We start from the raw sequence: 26,646 nt of genomic DNA, 5'->3' as shown, positions 1-26,646 counted from the left end.
CCACCTCAGCACAACTCATTGGATACAGCAGGCTCTTTCCCACTCTCAGTCTCTGTGCTGAATTCTTAATTAGAGCTCTTTTTGGATAAAACCAGTAAGATCAGTATTAGGGTCTGAGATTTCCTACTATCTTTTACAAGGGACATAAACTAACATTCAGTGGGACTCTTTGGAGCTGAGAAGCCCTACCTTGTTCTTCATAATTTTTTTAGTGCAACAGAAAGGATAACCACCAATCCATAGAACCATGAAACAGAGATTTCACACAGAGATATTGAACTTGAGAGGATATTGATCATTTGTGACACTAGCAACTTAGTGCTTGTCGCATCAGCTGGCTCCTTGCTGTGTTGAACACCTACCATTACAATAGTCTCAAATATATAAGCAGCGGTCAGGCCCTAAGATAAAACAGAAACCCAACTGTTCTGTCCCAGTCAGCCTCTGTTCCATCCTTAGAAAAGGGCTGGCTTGTTCTTTCTCAAATTATGTTTTCTCAGTTCTCCCTGTTGAAAATTTTTCCATTGTGAACTCAGACAATCAGTTTAAAGTTGTCTGTTCTGCCCAGCAATGACCTGTTATGTACAGCCTGGATATAGCACAGGGAGAAAACTCTGCTTCTGGAACAGTAAATGTAATCTTCTTTTCTCATCCATGTATTTTTTAGCAAATTGATGGAGGGGAAACAGAAAGGAAACTATTTATTCAGGCTTTTGCTTTGTGTTATCAATATAGCAGGGGCCCTGGAAAGCTTAACTCCTGAGAAGTTTGCCGAAAGTGCCTTAAAGAAAACAGTGAAAGAACTAATTATGTTGTATCATTCTGGAAATAAAGAGGCTCTGTGTTGCAGTAATATGGCATCCCTATAGGCCTGGAGATAACATTATTTATAGTAATAAAATCTCGTTCTTACTTGGCATTTTTTCTGAGTTGGTCTCTAAGAGTTTCACAAACCAAGTCTCTCGTCTTATCTCTGTTTTGCAGATGGAATAACTGAGATACTGACTGTAGACTGCCTGCGAAGCATTACCCCAAGCAGTAGCAGTAGAGCAGGATCAGAATTTGGGACTTATGGGCAGTACCCTTTGCACAGAGCAGGAGGCCACACTGCCCCTGCAAGGGCACGGGCACTACCATGTGAGAGCACCAAATGACAAGGGTGATTTCTTTGGGGTGGATTTTAGAGAAGCAGTCTGCTGTTCCTTCACTCAGCCACGGTTCTACTAATGAAGTCAGAAGGAGCTGAGTTTTAGATCGTGAGATTTTTAAAGAAACCCCAATCTCTAGTACATCTTATGCATAGTAGCACCTATTATCAGGGTACCTGTTTGGCTTATTCACCGTGAGTCCCACATGATTACATCTCTGCAGCCAAAAGCCCCTTCTAAACTCCACTTTGGGATGGAGTTGCTGCTCTGCACACTGTTAGAGTCTCCAGATTTAAAGAGAACACACCAAACCTATTATACCAGCAACTTAAGGTTTACTTACAGAGCCATAATTCTCTTGTGTAAATAAGCAGTCAAGAGTTGGCCTGTCTGGTTGTTGTCCTGCTTCCAGAAGGGCAGATGGTTAGCTTCAGCATGCTTTGGGTTTTTCTTCTGGCTGCAAAGTAGCCTGAATCTTCACTAATATGGGAAGCCCAGAGCCCCAGTGGAGTAGCAACTAGCAAGTTTCAAATGCTAGAGAGAGGAAGACCTTTGAAGTTCTTAAATGTCTTATCTCCTACTGACAATGTTCAATACATCTCTTCCTCTCTGCTAAAAAGAAAGTAGTCCCCACTGCATCCTTTAAAAATAGGGATAACAAAAGCATTCAATGCAAAATAAGTGTTATTAATAAGAAATTGCCTCCCTTTTATTTACTGTAGTTTGAACAGCTGCAGCCTTCTTTTCATTTTTAAACTGCCACTCTCTTGATATTTTGCATTTTGGGGCTAATTATATATGGAGAGATGTATGGCTGTATCTGATTGAATTTAATTGAACGCCAGCTAGTCCAGCATCCTGCACTCAAAAAGTTACTAAAACCAGATGCCTGGAGAATAGCATCAGAATGGGGCAACTTCTCACTAATACATTGTCAGTATAGTCATGTTTTCCAGCGGTCTGCAATTCAGAGATGATACTGTGTTTAATTTCTGTCAGGAAAAAAGGGAGCATCAGTGGAGGAGACACTGGGTCTAGGTCTAGTGCAGTCACAAGACTAGTACATTCATTTTTTTATCTCATATTGCTTTCAGTTTAATTTGCTGGGGTTTTTTTCTGTGGTTCATGTAACTTTGTGTATTATTTTTCAAAAAGCCCATTCTTGCTACTTGGCCACAATAGAGGATTTTTTATTACAGCATGAAGAATTTATGTGATCTGATGTCACCTAACTCAGAAGTATTTTCACTTTCACCACATGTCTACCTACTAGCAGTGTTTCCAAAAGATGCCCAAATATTTTGGTATGTTTCATTTTTAAATCATTATCAAAAATATCTCAAAAATGACAAATCCTAAGGAGAAACGAACAACTTCTTCTGTTATAAGTTCTTAACAGTATGTTCAGGCTTTTTTCAGGAGCACACTTGCATGGCCCCTTACATTTTGGGTCCCTCACTACAATAAAGCCATTGAGGTACCGGACAGAGTTCAGAAAAGAGCAACAAAGCTGGTGAGGGGCCTGGAGCACAAGTCTGATGAGAAGTGGCTGAGGGAACTGGGGCTGTTTAGCCTGGAGAAAAGGAGCCTGAGGGGAGACCTTATTGCTGTCTGCAACTACCTGACAGGAGGTTGTAGCGTAGAGGATGTTGATCTCTTCTCCCAAGTAGCAATTGATAGGACAAGAGGAAATGGCCTCAGGTTGCATGAGGGGAGGTTTAGATTGGATATTAGGAAAAATTTCTTCACAGAAGGAGTTGTCAAGCACTGGAACAGGCTGCCCAGGGAAGTGGTTGAGTCACCATCCCTGGAGGTGTTTAAAGACGTGTAGATGATGTTATTACGGACACAGTTTAATGCCAGAGTTAGCTTAATGGTTGGACGCAATGATCCTGAGGGTCTTTTCCAGCCAAAATTATTCTGTTATTCTATATTTTGCCAATTATGTACTATAATCTGCAATACTACAGGGGCTCCTCCTTTTTTTTTTTTTTCCTTCACAAGACCTGCAACTACTTCTCCAAGTTGCTGAACAACTAGTCCACTAAAATTGCGGCTGTATGTTAAAGTTAATGATGTGCTATATAATTCCTGACTTACCTGAGCAAAACCAGAGCCTGGTGGTAGTGTGTGCCCTGTCTAAACCATCTCATTAGACTAGTGGCATTCCTTGAAGGAAAATCTCCCTTCAGCTTTACATCTGTAGGAGTGATATGTATTGCAAGCTTAATGTTAAGAGGGAAGTAGAAGTGTATTTACAATATAGAAGTTACAATTCTGATTCTCAGCAAGTTAATTTATTGTAATTTGCGTAATAAATGGTGCTAATACACCATTATGACTAGGTTTTATCTTACACACTCCAACAGGTTAGTATACCAGTATGCATCATTACATATATAGTACCAACAATTAAAATTCCACTAATGCTAAAGTGAAAAACATCTGTAAATCTTGAATTATGAAAGTCTAAAGCAGACAAACATGTGACAAGACACTGGACCAAAGACTTAGCATCAGGAATATGTGGGGAGTTACCTAGAACATGAAAGAATTAAAAATAGCTTTGAAGAAGTAGATATTCAAGGTCATTAAAGTGTGTATTTTGCAAAGCCTCAGAAAGCTATTATTGCTGGGAATTATAGAAAAGGTTTGGATTTCTCTAAGAGAGCTTGTGTTACAACATACCTAAATGGGAAAATGCTGTTTTCATTAACGCTGAAGAACACTGTTCTAATGTGTATGCAGCAAGGCTGTAGTGCATTTGTGCTATTGCTATCCTAAATTAACTGAAGTTACCAAGGGACTAAGGCACACAATGAGTTGCTTCTGTCTAACTCAGTGGCAAACCCCTGTTCCCCGGCCACTAGAGACCTTATCTCAGGCTTTAGTCCACATATTAAATGCTCATGTACCTTTCTTATCATTTTGCTACATTAAAATCTCCCCTGTGTCTAGTCAGTGAAAGTTGTTTACAGTGCAGTTTGAATTCTCACATATTTCTTTGTTGTGTCTCCTGAGACACATGGCACAGGAGGTGAGATGTTAAAACCTCTATGTTAATACAGCTTTACACCTCAAGGCAGCTATAGGATTCAAAACAATCTCTGGTATTAATAAGAGGCTTTGTTTTTCTGCCCTATGGCACTCTGTACAACCATGCTGCTGCTTAACAGCACAGTGCAACTAAATATAGCAGTACCACTGTGCACAGACATGACAAATCTCATGCTGCTGGTAGGAGGCCAAGACACATGTCCCTGTCTCTCACTCCTCAGCCCCAGCTTCTGCAGCTCCTACCTTTGCCACACAGCATCTCTCCTGCCATGGCTGCACAGGGCATGGGGAGCTCTGAACCCAGAGAGAAATGCTAACGTGGTGTGCTGAAGCCTGAGATGTACATCCCAGCTGGGCCTCTTGCATCATTGCCCCCAAGCCCTCCTCCTCTTAGGTGGCCCAGAACACACCATGGCACTGCAGCTTGTGGCACAGCTCTGGCACATGGAATAACCTGAGAGCAACCGTGAGAGGTTGAGGCATGGCCCACTCTGGTCCCTTTATTTTGACGATGTCTTTGCATTTCTCCTGTTTTCCTCTTGGATTCACCAGCACCCTAAGAAGAGCAACATCCCTTCCCAGGACAGTCAGGGCCTTCTCTGAGGTTCATTCCTCTCCTTTTCCTTTAGAGGATGTTATTTTCCCTGCCACAGGGATTCTCCCAGGATGCCTGGCTGTTTGACTTCATGTGAAGGACTTAAAGACTTCATGCTGCTACAGCTCAGGAAGACTAATGACCTCACAACAACTGAAAAAGTTAGAAACACAAACACAATTATTCTTTCAGCCCTCATTTGGGTGCTTTGATTTCAAAACTATTATTTTGATAGTTGCCTTTTTAATATTACTTATTACCTTCTTGGCCGCTTTAGACGTTGTTTTCCTTTTCATTTAAGATGTATTGCTTGCACAGGGAGAAGTTACATGGCCAATGGTTTCAGAACAAAGCCAGATGGCAGGAGTTCCTGCATCCAGCATCCAGTTTGCCACTGATATTATGAGTAACCTTGGGCAAATTGTCTAGTAGCACTGCATATCGGGTCTCCTATCCATTTGTAAAAAGAGTAGAAACAAGAAGATGCACCCTGTGGTAATATTCTGACTGTGTCTTAAAGTTTGCACTGAGCATACAGTGCCCAGAGCTTTGCAGGAGCAAAGTGCTTTGGGCAGGGGCAAAGTGGGACCCTGACCTCCCACAACATCACTGCGTACTCCAGCAGACACATCCACCTCTGCGTTGTCAGTGGATTTAATCTGAAAACATAGCATGGAAGACAGGGTATAAGAAGTGGAGTAAGTAGGGGCAAGGAGAATGCTGGTCTGCTTCTTACCAGCATCATTCTCCCTAGAGGGTATCAAAGAATCACAGAATCACAGAATGTTAGGGATTGGAAGAGATCTCGCAAGATCATCTAGTCCAATCCCCCTGCTGGAGCAGGAACACCTAGATGAAGTTACACAGAAATGTGTCCAGGCGGGTTTTGAATGTCTCCAGAGAAGGAGACTCCACAACATGAGTTTTGCAGACACTAGGCTCTTAGTTAAAATGCATTCTGTGGTAAGCTTCATTAAAGCCGTTGTTGGATACCTGTGCTTAGGCTTCACATAATTTTTTCCAGTGGAATAATTCTGTAAGTATAAAATTAGAAATATTTGTTATTTTTCCTGGAAGGTTTGGGGTTTTTTTTCATAATAAAACTAAGAAGTTTTCTAACTGCAACATAGCCAGAAGCCAGATTGGTCTGTACAGTCCTGCTGAATTTTTTTCACTGAGGTTGCCTCCAAATGTGAAGAGTATGGGGGGAGCTGGTCAGTGCTTGGCAAGTTCTGCCAAGCAAGCATCTTCTGCTTGAACACAGCAGGTTTTTAACCTGAAGCACAATGTTTTCCATTGTATATTATACCAAAGCTCAAGTGACTCACAGAAACGAGCAGGTCATTTTACGTATAGAAAACTAGTATGCAAAGATTATTGAGTAAAAAACTTGCTTTTTTATGTTCCATTTTAAAACCGTATTCTTCCTTTTGGTTGTAGATTGTTCCGCAGCACTCAGATCTGTCTAGCTGCTAACTAAAAGTCACTAAGTAAATTTAAGTTTTCTCAGCACAATGCTGGCTCTAAGATTAGGTTTACAGCTGAATTATTTTTCAAAAGAACCAGTCAGCCATTCCTCAGAAGTATATTTTGCAGTCCATGAAGTTTTATTAAAACATGTAATCTGTTTAAAAATGGTAACCTACTAATTCTTCTTGAAACTATAGAAGAAGGTATGAATATCTGCAGGTGATTTTTTTTTAAGGACAGTTTCCTTCATACAAGATGATCAGAAAAATAGTGTAAGGAAACGTTTTCTGTTGTTACATGTTATTCATGCAAAGCAATGTGGTATGGTTGCTTTTATTAAACATTGATCAGAAGGATGAGCCAAGGAGCCAGCGAATTCTCTGTGATAGCTTTCCTGTGGGCTGTTTGCTCAGGTGTAGGAAAGGCAGAGCTGATGTTTCAAAAACACAGTTCCCTCACTGTTTCAGAAAGAACCAAAAAACCAAGTTAGACCAGGTCACTCTGCTCACATTGCTTATTCTCCTGTGGAAGCACCTGTATTTAAAATTCACTCTGTGTGTTATCCCTGTGGTGAAACCAGGAGAATTATTATTGGCAACTTTTTCAAGCCTTAGATGCCTAGATTTAAACATCTAAATATGTGGCTTGATTTTTGAAGTACTGAACACACGCACACATACACACACATTTTATTGAAGTCAGCTGGAGAAGCTGGGTCATAAGCATTTTTGAAAATCAGGCCACTTATTTAACTGTATAACTATGGACTTACGAGCTTAACTTCAGACACACCCAAGTGTAGTCGTAGGCTCTCACAGATACTAGTAAATTGTCCCAGCACCCTGTGTCCTACGCACTTCAAACTGACTTTTATGCCCCATTCCAGAGCCACACTTCTTAAAATTAGGCTGGATGAAAATAAGATAGTTTGGGGGGATTATTTCCATAAATTAAAACCAAAGTATTATTATTTTAATTCTAGAAGGGAAAGGATATTATCCTTCCTCTTCAGTAACTGGAACCTAAATATTGTAGCCCTGCTCTTAGCTTGTGAGAATTAGAAAATCAGACTAATTTATTGCCCAGTTTTCTTTTTTGCTTCTTTTAAATATTACAGTGCTTACTAAAATCAGTTGGGTAGCTTGTGATTATTGCTTATAATGAGCAAGAGGATGCCCAGATAGGCCTTGCAGTGCCACTGCAGCATTGTAATTACACACTGCTTTCTGCTCCAGACTTGGAACAGAAATGTAACCTTACCCCAGGGGCATTAAAATTGAGCACTGAAACCCATTTTACTAATTTTTTCCTGGAAAGATGATGTCATAGAATCATAGAATGGTTTGGATTAGAAAGGACCTTCAAAGGTCATCTAAAGTCCAACCCCCTGCAATGAGCAGGGACATCTGCAACTAGATCAGGTTGCTTAGAGCCCCGTCCAGCCTGGCCTGGAATGTCTCCAGGGATGGGGCATCTACCACCTCTCTGGGCAACCTGGGCCAGTGTTTCATCACCCCCATTGTAAAAAATTTCTTCTTCATGTCTAGCCTGAATCTACCCTTTTTCTTCGACAAGATGCAGTTCTGTTGATTAGCACCTGAGCAGGTGTTTGTCTACAGCTCAAGCTCATACAAACCTTGGAAGGGCAGTTTCTGCAGTGCTGCAGAGGTTTGCTTTCAGATCTTCTTTTGTGTCATAAAATCTATGTCATAAAATTTGTATCAGGAAAGTGTAGAAAACTATTTCAATTACTGCACATCTCTCATACAGTCCAAGTATCATGAATGAACTCTTCGTATCCCAATTGATAACACAAAATTGACAAAACTGACCTAAAGAAAGAATTCTTGGAGTCCTGGTTTGTTTGGTTTTTAGCTTCCAGGCTTTTTCCTTCATCTGTCATCACACCAGCTGCTAACTCTGTTCACCAAGCATTGGTGTGAAGCATTTCCTTTACTGATAACTTGACTTGCTTCCCTAAACCTGCCCAGTGCAGAACAAATTTAATTTCTTCTTCTCCCTCAGTGTAAGGATTGATATGTTCTCAAAAACTAACATAGTTCATAGTTGAAGGTGGTACAGAAAACATACATACACACACAAATGGATTTGGCTGTTTTGATTTAGCAAGATGTTTTGTGGTTTAGTTTACTCTCTCAGGCTACCTTTACACCATCTTTTCTCTTACACTTTAGTTTCTTTGTAAGAGAGTATCACCAGCAAGGTTGGAGTAAAACAAAACAACTCAGTGGGAGGTTAGAGCACCCAACCATGTAAAACCTAACATTTATATTTTAGAAAGCAATTTCTAAAACAGTTGTCTCTGAGCTAGAAAAGACACGAAGACTATTTTAATAAAATCTGATAGCAAAGTCAGTAGAAAGTTACAAAGTTATCCTGGACAAGTCTAACTATCTATTTGCTTTCTTATTACAAAGGTTATGAATGTAGAGTGGATTCAGCCCTTTTGTGAATCTTTACAGAGTACAAATCTGTTATTCAGGATGGTGTTGGTCTAGATTTGTACTATTTAATGGAATTGAACCACACAGTTTGTGTTTCACTGAACAAAGTGCAAATTCAGTTGTCATGACCAATTCAGCTGAAGTATATTTGTTCTCTCCTTTTCTTTTCCCTCTCCCATTACCACAGCACAGAGAAGCTGTTCAATTCAGAGGGCACTGCAAGGCCAGAGCCAGCTGGAATAGAACTTTCGATCAGATCTGAGATTATTATTTCCCCCACCTCAAGACAACTTTGTTTCCTCTGCCTTTTCAGCACATCATTTATAAAGCATGGTCTAAAATCACCTGAGTGCTGAAAAAATAAAAGCTAAAATGCAAGCCAAAGAAAGATTTCCAATGGCTGAGTTTACACAGAAAAATATCTGAGTGTCTACAGTGTTTCATAGGCAAGTGCCTAGAAATGTCCTATTTCGCTTTCTAGAAGGGTCGACATGCTGTCAACACCATTTTTGTTTCTAAAAATTCCCAGAAACATACATTTAATATAGAGCTTCCATTGATATTCATTTTGCTCCACTGCAGGATGGGTTTCTCTGCTATTATTTCTGTTGTCTAGCTTTATCTTCCTCATTCTCTTCTGCTATACCTCGCTTCCTAGATGCTCCTTACAAACTCCATAAACAATGAGTGACAGACTAAGACTAAGTGGAGACAGATTAGTAGCCACTGTAGTCCCAGAAAAGAAATAGCAGGAGAAACTAAATTTAGCTCTGAGAATAATAGATGTAGACAAATAAGAGAGGAACAGTTCCAAGTGAAGAGAGAAATGTGCATGCCAAGACCACAACACAAAACTGGGAAACTTTTTTTCTCCAGACAATCAGTAACAAAATCTTCACTCGACAGCGGTGGGAGATTCCCAGGTCACTTAGATGGCAATAGTGCCAGGGCCCAACTTTCTTGACAAAATATCACAACAGTGTAAAAAGGTGCTTTTCACAAGTCGAGGAATTGTTCCTCTTTCACGGATCTTAGTAATCTTGAAAACAAAGGAGGAGAGAGGGCAAGCTGTAATATCAAATAAAGGGACTAGGGCGTAGGCAGGTACAAGATGTTTGGCTGGCTGGCTAATAATGACTTTTTGCTTCTAAATGTATAAATGCCCTATCTTTTAGCTTCCTACCTTGATACAGTTCCCTCTTTCCTGTCTGCCTCAGTTCACTCTTCATTCAGTTTCATCACCCTGCTACTTCCTTACAATTGTCCTGTCTTTTCCGCAAGAACATTGAGATGGTAAGTCTCCCATCTACTTAGCTCCTTGCACAGTCTTCAAGAAAGTAAGGTAGCTTCTACAGGGACTATACTCCATGGGGAAGAGGTGGAAGGGAAGAAGTGAACTTGACAGAGCCATGCTGATGGCACTCTGTGAAGAGTACAGGAAATGAAGTGTGATACAATCAGACAGAAGTATGGGTACATGCAGAGTATGAAAGTCAAATTATTTTAGTTTTTTTTGCTCATGTAAACAATTAACATATCGGTGTAATGTTACCTCTGGTACTTTCCATCACATAAACAGGCTGTCTCACAGTCTGGGAATGATCTGGGAATCATCTGAAAAGTAGATCATTTGCAATAATTGTGCCAACCCTGGACAGTGAAGCAACAAGAAAATTTAGATTTGTGAGGTAGGGAGGGGTTTGAGCGAGTCACATTGTAAAAAGATTAAACAATGACCAAAAAATGCATAGGAATTGGAAGTCATGTCAGAAGATGAGATGTAAGAAAGGCCATTTGAGGTGAGAAACAAATTAACATGTCTCTAAGATCTGGAAGGGTACAGAAAGCAAAGTATGTTGCTATCTTAACCGCAGCATGATTTTCAGTCTCTGGTTAGTTTCGTCAATAAGTACCCCATTAAAATGAAAGAAAATTTCACATTAGATGTTTTTGGCAGCAGGACATTCAGTCATAACAGACCTGCGGGTCACATGCAGTACAACTCCTTTTATGACATCAACAGGACAGGGATTTTATTGTGGTGGTTTTCTTAGTGACTGCTCTCAAAATGATTTAAATTTGAGTGTAACTTTTATTTAGAGAGTAACACATACATGCAAACAGGCAAGACTGTGCGAAGAGGTCTTGGACTGATGCAGTGCAGCTCAGGGTTTGGGGGATGAGGTTGGCTACATATTTCTATGTTCACTGTTAGAAGAAGGAGAATTGGTAACAGATGCCCCATTTACGAGCACATTCAGTTTGGTACAAACACAGAAAAAAAATAGTTCCTTCTCCAAAAAGCATTAAATCTTTGTCCAGTTATATAGGAGTTATATGAACACATTTGAGGTTAGACAAGCTCCAACCTGTTTCTTACAAGCTTAGTAGATTGAGTTTTCTAAATGGACCTTAGACAGAGTGTTAATGTAAATTTTACTCTGTTTCACTCCCCCCCTATACAGTCATGTAGTAGAAAGGTGGTTCTCACTGTCATTAAAAAACTAGGCACATAAATATATCTGTGTGTCCATGTACACATAAAAATGTGTTCTGGTTTCTCTCCTCATCTTATCTCCCCTGAATGCCTGGCAGCACACTTCAGCATTGTCATTTTTTCCCGGTTGTTTTCTAACAAATACATTTACCAAAGCCTGGTCTTCAGCAGTATAGTATTGATTTGAATCCTAGCTGCAAATACGGGTGCATTGAACTGATTATTCTTATACATATGAAGAAAATTAGAAAACTTTAAACTGTGTATTAACAATAGACCAAGTAAGCCTGTACTGTTTTACTGAACCACCTCATTTAGCTCATGCTAGAACTTCTGGATTCATTCTTGTATGAATGTGGTTTTCCAAAGAACAATTGTTTACCTGAACTGCTCCTATCCAGAGGCTTTAACTCATACAGTGCTTGGTCCTCTTCGGAAGTCATTAAGAAACATATGAATCTGAAGTTTCCTTAGTTTCCATAATAGTAGCAACCAAAAAAATAACAAATTGCAAAGGGCACCAGCTTCTCTTTGTCCTTACCAAATTCAGACAAGGTCTGCCACTGTTCCCACATTTTTTTCAGCATCTTTGGGCTAATGGCATCATGTGAGATGGTAGTGAGGAAGGTATTGTCTCTATCCCATAATGCAGCCAGCATTGTAGGGTTGAGGTGAGTTGTATTTAGGGCCCTTTTAACACTGGAGCTTTATCTGTCCTTCGCAATAATTTAGTAAAGGGATTTGCTTGATCTGTTTCCATGAAATTGAGTGCTCTAATAATTAAATTATTTTGGGGCGTAGAGTGATACCTGTCTTCAGCACAGACATTGCAGCAGATTGCATGCAGAAGTCAGATATGTGGCAAAGGGATGTTGTTTTGCACACCAGCCAAAAATACGTCTACTGGTAAGACAAAAATAGGCCTCACTCCTTCTGTGTGTGGTTTGTCAGTAAAATAATAGTTGATGTTCTTGATGCTATGTGAGAATGTGAAGTTACTGCCTGTAAAATGTCAAAGTTAATGCCTGTTTGAGAGGACACCAGAAAACATGTTTTGGTCTCAGGCTGCATATAAATTTGTTGCCAAATTTGTAAAACTCTCTGCTGATGGTGTTTTGTCAGCTGTGAATCCTGTAGATACAGGATTACGTCCTGTCTCCAGTAAAGCTGGAGTTTGGGAGTTTTGGTCATTTACTTAAAGACTGAGCCATAGCACCAGTGAATTACAACTTTAATACATGGGGATTTGAGATGGAACAAAAGAAGTGCTCACAACTGAAATACAATTCTTTCCTACCCCTGCTCTTTATTCAGCCTCTCCTGCAGTGCAGCTCTGTACAATCCCTGTACAATCTTCCTGTAATTCCTCTTGTGGGAATTTTTGTGTGTTTAAGGGTGGTGGCTACAGAGCTCTGAAACCCATTCTCCTTTGACTTAGGTTTGTTTCACAAGACCATAACTACAAGACCATAACTATATAAGCATGAACAGAATTTGTCCTTATTTACAGATGATCAGGCCTAGTAGGTAAACTACATCTGAGTTACACAGTACTCCGGTGTAGCTGAGGAATGAATGTTCATTTACCATTCTAGCACAGGCTGTCTCCAGTCACTGTTTTCTTCTGCCACTGCCTCTGAGCCACCAGATCTTTCTGCCTGACAATGTTTGAATCCTTTGTTTTCCTCACCAATTAAACTGTATCCAATGGGCAACACATTTTCCCTCAGATATTTAATATTGATTAGGTAACTGAATTTAAATTTTAGAACTATGAAAGTTTGGAAACATCTGCAGACATTGAATAAAGTCTGTTTTCTCTTCCACAGTCTGCGAACAGCTGGAATCCTACAGCCTGAAAAGCCGTCTTTGTTTCCCAGGTTTCCATTACACATTTTTGTACCACACTTGCAAGCTATCCAGGCCTGTGAAGGAGGGACAATACTTATTTTTGTGAAAAATGTTTGCCATTTTCCATTCTGCACTCTTCAGACCTCTCCTTGTCCAATAAATGGTAAGCTGTTAAAAACATTCTTATTTTTCCTTCTGCAACTATATTTTTAGTACAGATACTGGGCCAAAGTTTGGTTTTGCACCAAATTTAATCTTGTCACACAGAATTAAGTTCAGCAGGGTTTCTCTAGATTTGTATTGAGGCATGACACAAATTTACTTGTTCTTAATCTCTCCCATGGAAGCTGTGAAACAAATAGGGCTTCTATTAACCACAGTACCTGCTAATAATTTTATTAGTAGCATCGGTGAAGAGCGGTGTGTTCCTTTTTTTCCTTATATATGTAAACATAAAGTATGTTTGGTAAAGATTTATAGACCTTACTCTGAAATCTTTTCTTGAGCACAATTCTCATTCTGATATCTGAACTTCACAGATGTTCCTCTAATTTGGTAAGATTAAACATATCAAAAACTGGTCTTTATCAGCATGCTGGGCATGTTGTTAGTGTATGAATGGTTCTGTAATTAAAATGGTACAAGATAACGTTTACTTTTGAGTATTTGTCAGTATTCTGATCCTAAATCATTGGACTAATAACAGTGTTTGGTCAAAGATTGCCTTATTTTGCCCAAGGTAACAGAATTTCTTTCAACAGGTAGTACTTGGTTAGGGAATCATCAAGTATAGATAGAAATGTCTATAAAATTGAGTGATCCTCAATTCCTAGAGTTATATAACAATATTTTCAAATTTGGTACTAATATCGAAAGATTGAGTTACAATATGTAGATATTCTTTGTCCTTGCAATTGCACATGCATAGAAAAAAAGAGGGACCGTAGAAGGTTACTTAGTCTACCCTTTACCAAGAGCAGGATGACATACACTGTACCGGACTATACTCTACTATGCTATGCTATGCTATGCTATGCTATGCTATGCTATGCTATGCTATGCCATGCCATGCTATGCCATGCTATGCTATGCTATGCTATGCTATGCTATGCCATGCCATGCTATGCTATGCTATGCTATGCTATACTGTATTATACTATGCTATACTATACTGTACTGTACTGTACTATACTGTACTATTTAGTGATTCCTGACAGAAAAAAATCCAACTTGATATTAAAAATATTCACTAAAAACTCTGTTGCTTTCCCATGCCGTGTTTTCCAGGCTGAAATAACTTGACACTTTGAAAAGTTTTCCTTTGCCTTCTCTGAATCGTCATCTTTTTTTCCTGTCACAGTGCACTATGGAGAACAGCTTATATACCTCCTCTTTTCAACAACTTCTCACTTTTTGGATATTGTGCCTTCAAACCAGTTTTGAATAAACAGACAAAAAGATTGTTATAATCAAGGCATTTTGACTGAAATGCAGAGCAACCTGGATTGAAAGAACTGCCTTTTGGCAGAAAGGGAGTTCGAAAGTAGTCATACAATTAGGGATATTGATTAACTAAGGTATGTAATATTTTTTTAAATGACACCACCAGAAGGGAAATGAGAATAGCATACACTAATGGCCAAACTAGTTAAAAGACAACTTTTCTAGATCTTCAATCTATTTCCACTGAGGCGTCCAGGTTAAAGACAAGGTCCTGAGTTTTTTTATAAATGTGAAACTAATTTTTTTCAGTTTCAACTAAATCCTCACCTTTCAATGTATGTACGCAATCCCTTAATAGAAGTGATTGCTCAGGGAATAAGTTTAAGCACAGATTTTACAAGCAAAGCTGCTTCATTACTGATTGCTCAGGGAATAAGTTTAAGCACAGATTTTAAAAGCAAAGCTGCTTCATTACTATTAAGTGGCTATGTCATATTAACATCACATTTGTCCTGCCCTTTCAGGTGTCTGAGATGCCTCATTTCAAAGTGACCTTTTCAAAAATGTCTCTGTGTTATCTTTTCCTATGAAACATTCTCTCTGAGTGTTTGCATCGATTTAATTTCCTAAAAACTTCTCCTCTTATTTCTAGGTGTTCTGTCCCCTCTGTTGCTTTACATGGACAGTATTTTTCTTGGTCATAAAAAGAAATGTGACATCTCTGGATTTTATTTCATTGCAGCCAAGACAAAAAGAGCACAGGAGCTCAAATAAATTATAATTCTGAATAATACTAGTTATAAAGGAATGCTAAAGCTTCTTGGTGACCACATTTGTGAGCCAGAGCCAGAGAAGCAGAAACTAATGTCTAGTAAAAGATGTTAGATTCTTGCTGCCAATGTCTGGCGAGAAAAATCTGCTCAATAGATGGTTTACCTCAAATGACCCAGTTGGCACTTGGAGCAAGGATGCCGAGTCATTAGAAAGACAGTGCAGGTAATTTATCAGGAAAGCATGTAGTACTTCCCATACATTCCATTTCTTGCATACTATTGTTCTCAGGATTTTAACACTAGGCATTTATCCATAACAGTACTGTCAGGGGGTTATAGGAACCTCAGTCTGCTTAAAATAGTGAAATATTTGGGATTTGAATCATTGCTGGCAGTGGATTCTGGCCCAGTGAATTCAAGAGAGCTTCTGCTCTTCTTCACTGACACTATATCTCTTTGACTTCATTTTCATAAGGGAATAAAATTGTGAAGTCCCTGTATCTCTGTGAAAAAGGTCAACTTTTTTTTTTTCCCTTTGGCTTTCCCACTTCCAAATAAGACACCTTTTTCCTGGTTTTCTCTCTTCTGAAAGTGATTGAATTCCACAGACTCTAGAGGGGAGTTCTTTATGTCTCCCCAAAGTCACAGGTACCAGAGCAAGAAAGTGGTTTAATTTGCTGCTCCAGTTGAGGCATGTGAGTGTAACAATATTCCTTCAGCTAAAAAGGCCAGGGAAGGATGCTAGCCCAGATTTTGCAATAACAAACAAGGCTGATCATTCTTGTGGTAGCCAGCCAATGCACAAGTGACACTTGCATTTTAGTGGATGCCTCCAAAGATGATGTACTCACTGCCTGGTAATTGTGCCTGCTACTTCCAGAGGCAATGCTGAATATTGCCACCAAAGGACCAGACAGCAGGACTTACCTGCAGCTGGCTGCTTCTGGCCATGGAGAAGATCAAGAGAAGAGAGAGCTAGAATACAGTTTCTTGCTCTGCCACTGTTGCCATAGAAAACATTTGGATAGAAATGGCAGTTTAGACATACATAAGCCTCAAAGCACAGCATAAGCTGCAAGTGTGTGTCTTTCACTGACCAACACAGGCACACCAAGCAGTAGGTCCATGGCTGCACTGTCATCTCCCAACTCTTAACTGACCTAGGCAATGGCCTATGTAGCCTGTACCACAGCCAGCTCCTAAACTGAGCAATCAAAGCCATATATTGAGTTGTATGGTGTTATTTTAAGAGTCAGAACACAGGATTTCTGTCAAATACACAAAACAGAAATTGCCACATTTCAGCTCTTGTTCCAGAAAATTAGGAGATTGTATGTTAGATCTTGGTGGCCTATTGGAGCTGTTATTGCTCCACCCAGAAGAAGCCTTGAGTAGGTCCCCACATGTACTGACTGTGACAGAATGGCATGAGAGCAAATATGGCCAGCAAGTTCATCTGACTAGTGGCTAATTGGTAGTAACAGGAGCTTGTATCCCAGAACTGTGACACCAGCACCAAAGCGATATCTCTGAGAGTATGCCTGAGATGGTCTGATAAATTAGAGGTGGTATTTTTTAAATGTCATTTCCCTCAGGCTGTATAGAAACCATTCCCTGCACAATAAGCTCAGCACGTACACTGTCACAGCTTGGCAAACACATGCTCCCAAAAAACATCAGAAAACAAGCTAAGTTACATCTTCACTACTCCATCAGGCACTCCATTACCTTGATTCTAGTGTGGCCAATCAGATGCAATTGGCTGTTTTTGTAAAGCCGATACTAGAATATTTGTCTTGCCTTCCTTGACAAAAGAAGGAAAATAAAGTGCAAGAAAAATTCTTGGACCCTTGGTAAAGGAACAAGAGAAGCAGGTCGAAATTTATGCCTGCTTACCATAGAAAGCCCAAATAATGTGAATACCACCTGAATTCCTTGAATAGCATTTAATTAACATTCCAAGACAGCTCTACAAAATCAAGAGATCAAAGTGAAGCAAGAAAAGCATGCCCAAAATGAAGCAGAACTCAAGTTTGACCAGTAAACACTGACTGGCAAAATGTTAATCAAGACCAAGTTGCTCAGTGCTTGCATTGGGTAGCAGGTAACACTCAGGAGATCATTTCTCTACAAACCCCAAAATGTGCACTGCTTTGGTATCAGCAGCTTCTGTGGTGATCAGGGAGGCTGGGCCAGTTCGCATTAGGGCTGTCCAGCATGTTTAGTCCAGCTGCCTGGAGACAAGCCATTTGGAAAAAAAAAAAGAAGTTTTCAGTGCTGCTTGCAGTGTTCACGCCTGACAACATTTCTGTCTGACTATGCAACTCCCAGATAGCAAAGACACAATATTCAGTTTATAAACTCTGATGAATAAGCTGTCTCCTGGGGTTTGACAGGACTTACTAACTGCCTGAGATCTGCTGTATCTTCCTCTTCTTGGCCCAAACTCTCTGATATGGGATGCCTGAAAGTTACACAACTAAAAGCCATCTTTAACCACTTAAAAGTGCAGACTTGTTTTGGAGACTGAACACTGCAATTGCAGCGGGAGCATATGGGAACAGTTGCTGTGAAAATCAGGCCATTCTTACAAAGGAGCACACAAGTCTGCGAAAAAAAGGCCAATAAACTGAACAGTATCACTGGTGAATGACCCACCAGTGGCATTCAGTCAAAAGATTGGAGATAGCCATTTGGATTTCATTCATTAAGGTTTGCATGCAACTATTTTTCCTGTCTGCTGTTTAAGGAACTTTATGGAACAACAGTGAGAACTTTTTTTTTTCAGTTTGAGTTCTGTGCTTTGAGTGCATTTTTTCTGAAGCATGTGTTTGGCTAATAGTTGCAGTTTCATCTTAGCAGCCTCTTTGATGACACGCGTTTTTGAAACAGAGGCTTGTGCTGATTAAATGATGTTCCAGGGTTAAGTGGGCCCTCCAAGACATAGCTATGACTGCCTGTTGCTGGGGTCACTAAACTACTTCAGTGGTTTCGTTTTTGCTCCCTGAATGACAATCCTTCTGATGTTTTTAGCCTTCAGCCACATTCTTCTGCTTCCTAAGAGACTTTTCCTGACTTTACCATGCATGCAGAGGACAAGTGTTCTAACGATGCATTCCTGACTAGTTTTCTTTTTTTCAGAGGCATTATAATTAACCATATCCAGGGGTTACATGTTGGTCTACCTACCAACACACAGCAGCAAGTGAATATTGTTAGCCAAATTTTTAGAAACCAGAGCAATCTCCTAGTTTTCAGCCATCTCTCATGAAGAGATGCAAATGTCTCCATTCAGCATTTCAGAATGCTTGCAAGAGAAGAGCAGTCCAGCTGCCTACTCGAAGTCTCCAAGGACTGGTGTTCAACTCACAGTTTATCAAGGCCATATTCTTATGTTTCTTGCTTTGTCATTTGCTCTCTCAGTACTTCAGATCCCTCTCTGTATAATGAAAATACTACAGCCTCCCTCATCTTACAGTCTATTGGTTTAAGGAGTAACTTAGCAAGGACTGGGAGTCACTCTAATAATATTGTTGGAAGTACCATAATTTTATTCCTGTGTACAAACCTGTCTGTCTATGCTTATGTACCTCCCACTTTTAAGCAAGCTTGCTCCTAAGGAGTCAAAAGTGTCATTCAGAACCAGAGGTTGTCTCTCTTCAAAGCTTGAAAGAAACCTCACTACTTGCCCTCCAGGTATTTGTCTATTGCTCTTCAAGTTCACCTTTCCGGTTGTGTTGGATGAGAATAAGAGCAGCTCCATGTAAGTCTGAAGTCCTTGTCATTGTCCCCTTTGTCACAGTGTGCAAGTACTTCATAGTCCCTAGAATAGCTACCCTTACTTCACTGCTGTAAAGTGAGCGACAGCTAGTACCCCTTTCACAGGTAACACTCCCTACCTTTTATGAGGTGCTTTTTGGCAGCAGCTCTAGAGGAGCTCTTAAAGACAGTTTCCCTGTTTTTCAACAGAAACAAAGAAAAGAGTATAGATCAAGTGCATAATACCCTTTTTTTATTTAGCTCTGAACTGAGATTTAAATAGAGTTTAGGTGCCAAGTCCAGGCATGGAATCGGACTTTGTTAAGAGCTCCCATCCTCTAGCTTTGCCAAAAAAAGGTCTTCCAGGCACTAAACCTGTGTTTCTGGATATCTTCAGGGCAGTTTCTGATTTGGCAAGGTTCATCCACCCCTAGATATGCTGTTCAAGAGTTTAATCTGATGTCTCTGGTAATTCCTACCCCAGCCTTCTGCTATACTCTAGTTCAGGTGTTATTTGTAAACCGGTCTTGGTAGAATTTATGTACTGCAGGTCAAGCCAATTTGTAGTGTTAATAATACTACTGTAAGCACATTAGCAGATCTCCAGGGTTTACTCCTGAGCAGATCATCTAGTTTACCTGAAATTCTTAAAAAACATGTATTTCTTCTACTTATAGTTGATGTCCAGACATCATTTTGGCTAAAGCAAAACATCTGCATCTCCTGAAGATGTTTCCAATATCTTCTCATCAGACAGGCATTACTTCCTGCAGGGTAAAACCACTACTGATTATTTTGTCCTTATGCAAGGGAACAAGTACTTACTGGGAACCAGAAACCACACCGTCTGCTTCAGAGAAGACATAGGTAGAATACATCCAGAAAAGAATGAGCAAACAGTTGTAGAAATGGCAGGTTTTGAGATCTAGGAGGCATGGGACTTTGCCTCAGTGCTTCAGGAGTTGGAAATGAGGGGTCAGAAAATAAATGGAGGCATTGTATTCCACTTTCCTATAACAAGCAATAAATAAATATCTGATACTCAGGTTACACTATATTTGTTAACTATGATGATCCATAAATTACAGCTATAAGTTTAAGACTCTGGCAGTTTGAAATTAATTCCATTTATTTAAAGAATGAGTGGAAAATATTCTTAGTCCCAGCACCTGCTGTTGAATTCCTCTGCTTTTCTGTGGTTTTACTATTACATTTTCCAATTTTAAAAGAAGTGAAGCTGACTAGACACAAGACATCGTCAAATGTCCAAGGTAAATAAACTGGGAAAATATTAAGAAAATTATATATAATTTTCTGTAATAGCAAAGGGAATATTGAGTGAACAATATTAAATTAAGAAAGGATTCTGACAAGAAAGGTAGAAGGTTGAATGGTGTCCCTTTAAAACAAATGTCCAAGCTGTCCACTGAATCCTAATGAGTGAAATCTTTCTGTTGTTGCTTCTTAATTTATGTAGTAGATTAACTATACATTTTTAATGTGAATCAGATCTCTAGGTTCTGTACTTATACTGCAAAAATCACCTTTATTTGCCCCATATGAGAGCTTGGTGCCAAGACCACCCAGTGACATGGCTTTACTTTGAAGGATGGAGGAAACTGTGTAGTCTTAAATTCCCATGCAAATGCTGATTCTCAAATTCCTAACTTACAGAATAGGAAGATGGAAACTCATAGTACATTATAACAAAAACACCCTCTGCACCAAGAAGAGAAAAAGTTCCCTTCTGGGGAGCTCTTATCTTAAAGGCAGTTATCACACATCCACTACTTCCAGCCCAGGGCATTGTGTAGGTGCTTCAGAAGCTGCATCATTGAATCCATTCTGCTGTTCTGGAAGGGAAAGACCTAAAATGGGAAAGAAGGCCAGTACCATGTTAAACTACTTAAGAGGTCAAACAAAATCTGACCACAGCCAGCAATGTTTGAATTTTTCCTTTGGCTCAGAGTACAAACTGTAAATCATCCAGCAAATGTGTACTCTACAAGGGGTCAGAGGAAAAAACATCTGCCCATACTGGGCAGCCACTTCAGTCCTCTCTTGTTGCCAAGTTCCTAAGAAGTGCCCAGAAGCACCTCGTTTGATGTGCCAGGTTTCCTGCCTCTTCCTGGGCTGGTGGGTTCATGTCCACTCCAGACCCTTGTGCATTAAACCTGACATGGAAAATGCATAAAGAAGGGGAAGAGCATTCATGAAGCATTTCCTCATCTTTCTCCTGACAAGGCTGCAGATCTTAGTCCCATCTTGAAGGGGGTTGTGGAAACCTTGAGAGGGAGAGAGAGCTCCTCACTCTTGCTGGTTTGCATCCAGCCCACAGGCTTAAAAATCAAGTATGTCGCAGGCTTACCCTGATGACAATTTGTTGATTTGCAAGAAAGGAGACAAGACTTTCACTTCAGTGGACAGCATAAAAACAGCCCACTCCCTCTGTATTCAGTCTCAGTAGAAACACCAGCAAAGCAGGAGGTGGTGAAATCACCCTGAAAAACAAGGTGGGATAAGAAAAGTGCATGGCATAGGGAGGGGTGGTTGCATTAATGTTACCTGACCTATGTTTTGCCTGTGAATATACATTAAAATAGACACATAAATTTGTGTCTGTGTATTTGTCAGTCTCCAAAGCTACTAAAAGTACAGCATTTGTCAGTAACAAGGACAGACTTAACAAAAGCAGCTGGTCTGAGACATGCTGAAAAGTCATTTCATAGATGTGAGGAAAACTTTTTTTAACTTTCCTGTTACCTGTAGCTACTGCATCTGGGGCTGATTTCTGACAGGGTAAAGCAAACAAATATAAGGAAAACTCCATGGTGCACTAAACATGCAGAAGTTTACAGCTACCTGCACTCAAGACATTTTTACTGTTTCTATGTGGTCTGAGATGGCAGTAAGCTGCAAAGAGAAGGAAATTATTTCTCATTTTTCTCTGAATATGCTATCTACCAACCTGACTTTACTGAGAAGAATGTAGACTGGAGCCAGCTTGAGCGTTCGGCTAATATACCAGCTTCCTGCCTTCACCTTGTGCTTTTTTTTTCTTTCCTCTAGGCTTAGAGAAACTCATCATTCCGCTTAAAAATGAAGAAGTCGTGACACCTAGCGGTGAATTAAACACTGATTTCTTCTATTTCCTACAGAATCCACACTTGTTTTCCACGGGCACATTGTTCTCAGTCAGATTGTAATGTGAGAGGTGAGGGCATCACCCTCATGACTTTAGACATCCAGGCAGCCCCTCGTTTCTTCTGCAGTCCTACGCCATGTGTGTGTGTGGTGTTGCATCAGGCTCCTGTGCCCCTGCACAGAAAGCTCCATTCATTATGGCCCAGTGAGCAGCCCCTGGTCATGCTCCTTATTGAACATGACATTTTGAATAGTCATTTATACTGAGATAAGGTTAAGTGCTTTGACTTAGGAGCGAAAGGGAGTATGGCAGAATCCTGGTGTTTAAGACCAAGCAGGAATTTCAGACTTTTTTCATATCGAGTACTTATTCATCAAGGCTGGTTTTGGAAGGTGACTCAAAAATGCATTGTATGGCATGCAGCAAATTGCTGGCAGGCAGTTTAAACTGACTCAATTGCTGGCAAGTTCTTTCGCTTTTGAAGACTACTCAGAGTCTGCCTTGGTCAGCAGCAGTCAAAAAGTACGTACTGGCTGCAATGCCATGACAAGAAGTTGTGCTGAAAAGCAGTAAACCAGTCTAGACATGTGCAAAAAAAAAAGTTCTTTCCAAACAGTGGCAAGCCTTGGAGATGTTTTGGTTTGATGGGTTTTTTGTTTGGTTTGGTTTGTTTTTTAGGGAAGCAGAACAGTGTTGAGTTGTGCTAGTGGTAACTAGGCTGCAGTCACCAAGCGGCAAGCTTTCTTGGCTTGTTGATCCAGCTGGGACATGCCATTTTTTATCACAAGAATGAGCTTCAGTGCAAGAAATTTCAAGTCAAAACATCACTGTATGTTGTTTGGGAATCTGGGTGCGTGCTTCTTTGTGTCTGTAAGAGCTGTTAGCAGTGCAGCCTCCCAGTTTCATGTCCATATTTGTGCATGGTATATTAAGCATACTTTCCATTGCCTTCAATGAGACAAACTCCTTCCTCCACCTCTGTCTTTCAGAAGAGATACATAATAAAATTGCATGTTGTAACCAAGAAATGGAGACTAGATTACTTGAATAGACATGATTTTCTTAATCTAAATATTTATTTTACATGTATTAGTACCTGTAACTTCCCCAGTTTGCTTTCTTGGGTATAATTAACACTTCTACCACCAGAGCGTCTGGATGTAAGGCAAGTGAACATAAAAATATCATTTCTGTCCAAAATGTTCCAATTTCCATCCCTTGAATCATCACCATGTGACCTATTCTGTGCCAATATTAATAACCATTGCTCATGGCTTTCAAACAACCCAAACTATTTAAAAATTAATTCTGTTTACAGTACCTTCTAGAGGAAGTATTTTGTAAGAGTGAATAACTCAAGCTGACTAGTGGCTACCCACAAAATATGACTATCCAGTAACAAAATGAATCATGTAGAACGAGTTGGCAAGGAATGGACATATTGTTGGAGAAGACATAAAGTGGGGATCAGATACAGCAACTGAGAGTCCTAGGTTCACTTTCCACTGCACCATACATTTCCCATACCGCTCTGACATAGGCAGGCCTAACCGCAGTGGCATAGGCAGCAACTAGCCCCAGTCATGCCAAATCACACAGTAGACTTTTTGACACTGGGCTGTAAGCTGTGGGCCTTAAGTGTCCTGCTCAGCTGTTACTCCTAGAAACACTTTGAGTCACGAGTTGGAGCCCATAGGTGTGCTAGTTTATGCTTTGTCTTTGTTCTTCCCCCTGTAAAATGGAGATGGCCACCCACTGATGCATGACAAATTTGTCTGAAGTCCCTGGAATGGGCCAAGGTATTAGTATTACTTCAGCTAGTATTACTTCGACTAGTATTACTTCAGTCTTCACTGGCAGGGATGCCACTGCCATTGCTGAAGAGAAACAATACAAAATGGAAAAGCAATACTAATTCTGGCAGCCCTATAGCCTGAAATATGTAATGTACTCCTGGACAGAACAAGTGCAACATCTGGCAGAGCAGAAAGTTAGGTTATACTAAATCCTTGGGTGCCGCTTATTCCATTTGGTATTTGCCGCTGTTGCTACAGACTCTAAGCAGCCCCAAAACAGCCACAAATGGAAGTAAATCTTTCTTCTAGCCTCTCTCTAGGAGAAATAGCTTGACAGGTTTATAAGGGAAGGGAAGTTGCATACTACTTAGCATAGCTCTGCTAGCCTGTGAGGCAAAGGCTTTGAAGTGCCAAAGAGATGATGTGACTTTGGATTGTAGGTCCAGCAACAATGTTTGATCATTCTCATGCCAGGCAGGACTGTCTGCTACAGCCTGTGTTACATGGCTACACCAGAACCTCTGCTTTCTCTTGCTCTTGCATTTTCGTGATTCCCCTACTGACAAGATAGGACACAGCAAGAGCTGTGAGGTATAAAGTAGCTGTCAAAGACGGCAGTGAGCAGTAAATATCTAGGCAATATTCACTCACATAGAACTCTGAATATGCAGCTACGATGTGCTTTTTAGGCTAGTCTCTGTAGTGAGTACAGAGGTGAATCCCCAGCGCATCAGACTCACTTGCATGGCTAAGCCTGCAACCACAGAATTGCACAATGGTTAGGGTGAGAAGGGACCTCTGAAAATCGTCTTGTCCAAACCCCCTGTTGAAAGCAGGCTCAACTAGAACAGATTGCTCAGGACCGTACTCAGCTGGGTTCGAATATCTCCCAGAACAGAGACTCACAACCTCTCTTGGCAACTTGCTCCACTCCTAAATCACCCTTGCAGTAAAAAAAAAATATCTGATATTTGAATGGAACTTGTATTTCAATTTGTGACCATTGCCTCCTGTCTTTCCACTGGAGACCACAGAAGAGTCTGGCTCTATTTTCTTTACACTCACTGTATCAGGTATTCATACCTATTATTAAGAATTCCCTCTGATCCTTCCTGGCAAACAATCCCAGCCTTCAGCCTCTCCTACTGTGTCAGATGCTCCAATCTGCTTGTCATTTTTGTGGCACTTCACTGGACTGGGTCCACTGTGTTTGTGTCTCTCCTGTACTGAGGAGCCGGCACTGGACCCAGTATTCCAGATGTGGCCTCACCAGGGCTGAGTGGAATGAAAGAATCACCTCCTTTGACTACTGGCCACGTTCTTCCTTGTGCAGCTAGACACTGTTGGCTGCCTTTGCACATTATTGGCTCATGTGCATCTTGTTGTGTACCAGGACACCCAGATCTGCTATCTGATGTCTACTTCTGTATTAATGGCTGGTTCCAGCTGTAGCTTTCTTCAGCTTCCTAGATTTAATGGCTTGAATTTCTCTCTAAGACATAGATGAATGTGCCTGATCTGTTTTATAACATGGACTGTTTCTGCATAAATGCTATTTAATTATCCAGTAGCACTGAAAGGTCTAAAAAGGCCTCCAAGCCGTTGACCAGTTTAGCAGACTGGATGTGTATTTAACTGTCTAGAGCAAATAGAATCAGCAGAAAGTTACTGTGTTTTCTGTTGAACTGGGGTAATACCAAACCTCTTGCTATGACATAAGCTTTATTACCATCCTAACAACTGCAGAATAGCTTGAATTAAGGGAAGAGCTGCTTTTCCTAGCAATCTGTTTGTTGTCCTTCTTATGGATCAAACAATACCATGCTCTCTGCATCCACATTTGGGCCACCTCTCAGGCCTACATTTCTTAGCCCTACAGCAGAAAGGAAAATCCACCCTTTCCCTAGGAAGGGAGTGAAATCCTTCTATAAAAACACAACTGCATTCTCCAAAGAGCAACAAAAGTAGACACAGTGCATTAACACTCCAAAAACAGGAAATACCCCTAACCAATACTCTGTGTCATCACATAACCTAGATTTCAGTTGAGAATTTGGGTGTTGTTTTAGATAACAAAATACAACATGTGTTCATCATTAATCTTCTTGAACATTTGTTTGGCCAGAAACTGTCCCTGATCAACCCACTTATGTAAACAGGTCTATGCTTCAGACAGAAGTGGTAAGATGTTATTCCAAGTACTTGCATTATAGGGAATCTCTCCTTAACTCTAACAAAATAGATTTAATGACAACCTCAGTGGTGTTGACTGTACTCCAAAGACTTTTATGTTCAGTTTAAATTTCAAAATTAAATAAGTTTTCTTTCATCAAAGGGGAAAAATGTTACCTCTAAAAAGTCAAACTTTTGTCCCCTTTTTGAGGTTTCAATATCAAACACTTTCGCATCTGGCTTGCAGAGAACTGAAAAGCTTTTTCTTCTTTCATTACCAAATGGCAGATGCTGCATTCATTGCAGCTGAATGCACTGGAGAGGTTTCCATCATTATTTAATTTTTTACAGGTACAGGATCATATACAAAAATGAAGTAAAAATCAGAAAAAAATCCCTTTGTCTACTAAAGGAAAATAAATGCTGCATTGTATTTGTCACAGCTAGTTCTGGGCACAATTGGTGTATTCTCAAA

General features: G+C 40.2%; 1 long non-coding RNA gene across 1 annotated transcript in view; it reads left to right on the top strand.

Moving 5' to 3' along the window:
- The window catches only part of LOC135579423 (uncharacterized), a 45,423-nt gene extending 20,501 nt beyond the window's left edge, over positions 1 to 24,922 (top strand). Inside the window, exon 3 of the long non-coding RNA XR_010472482.1 lies at positions 13,062 to 24,922. This is a non-coding gene — a long non-coding RNA (uncharacterized LOC135579423). The remainder of the gene's footprint in view (positions 1 to 13,061) is intronic.
- Positions 24,923 to 26,646: the final 1,724 nt, after the last annotated feature.

Source organism: Columba livia, chromosome 1 (genome assembly GCF_036013475.1).
Source record: "Columba livia isolate bColLiv1 breed racing homer chromosome 1, bColLiv1.pat.W.v2, whole genome shotgun sequence".
Taxonomy (NCBI): Eukaryota; Metazoa; Chordata; class Aves; order Columbiformes; family Columbidae; genus Columba; species Columba livia.
Note: the sequence above shows the minus strand (reverse complement) of the source record. Positions and strands in the feature narration are given on the sequence as shown.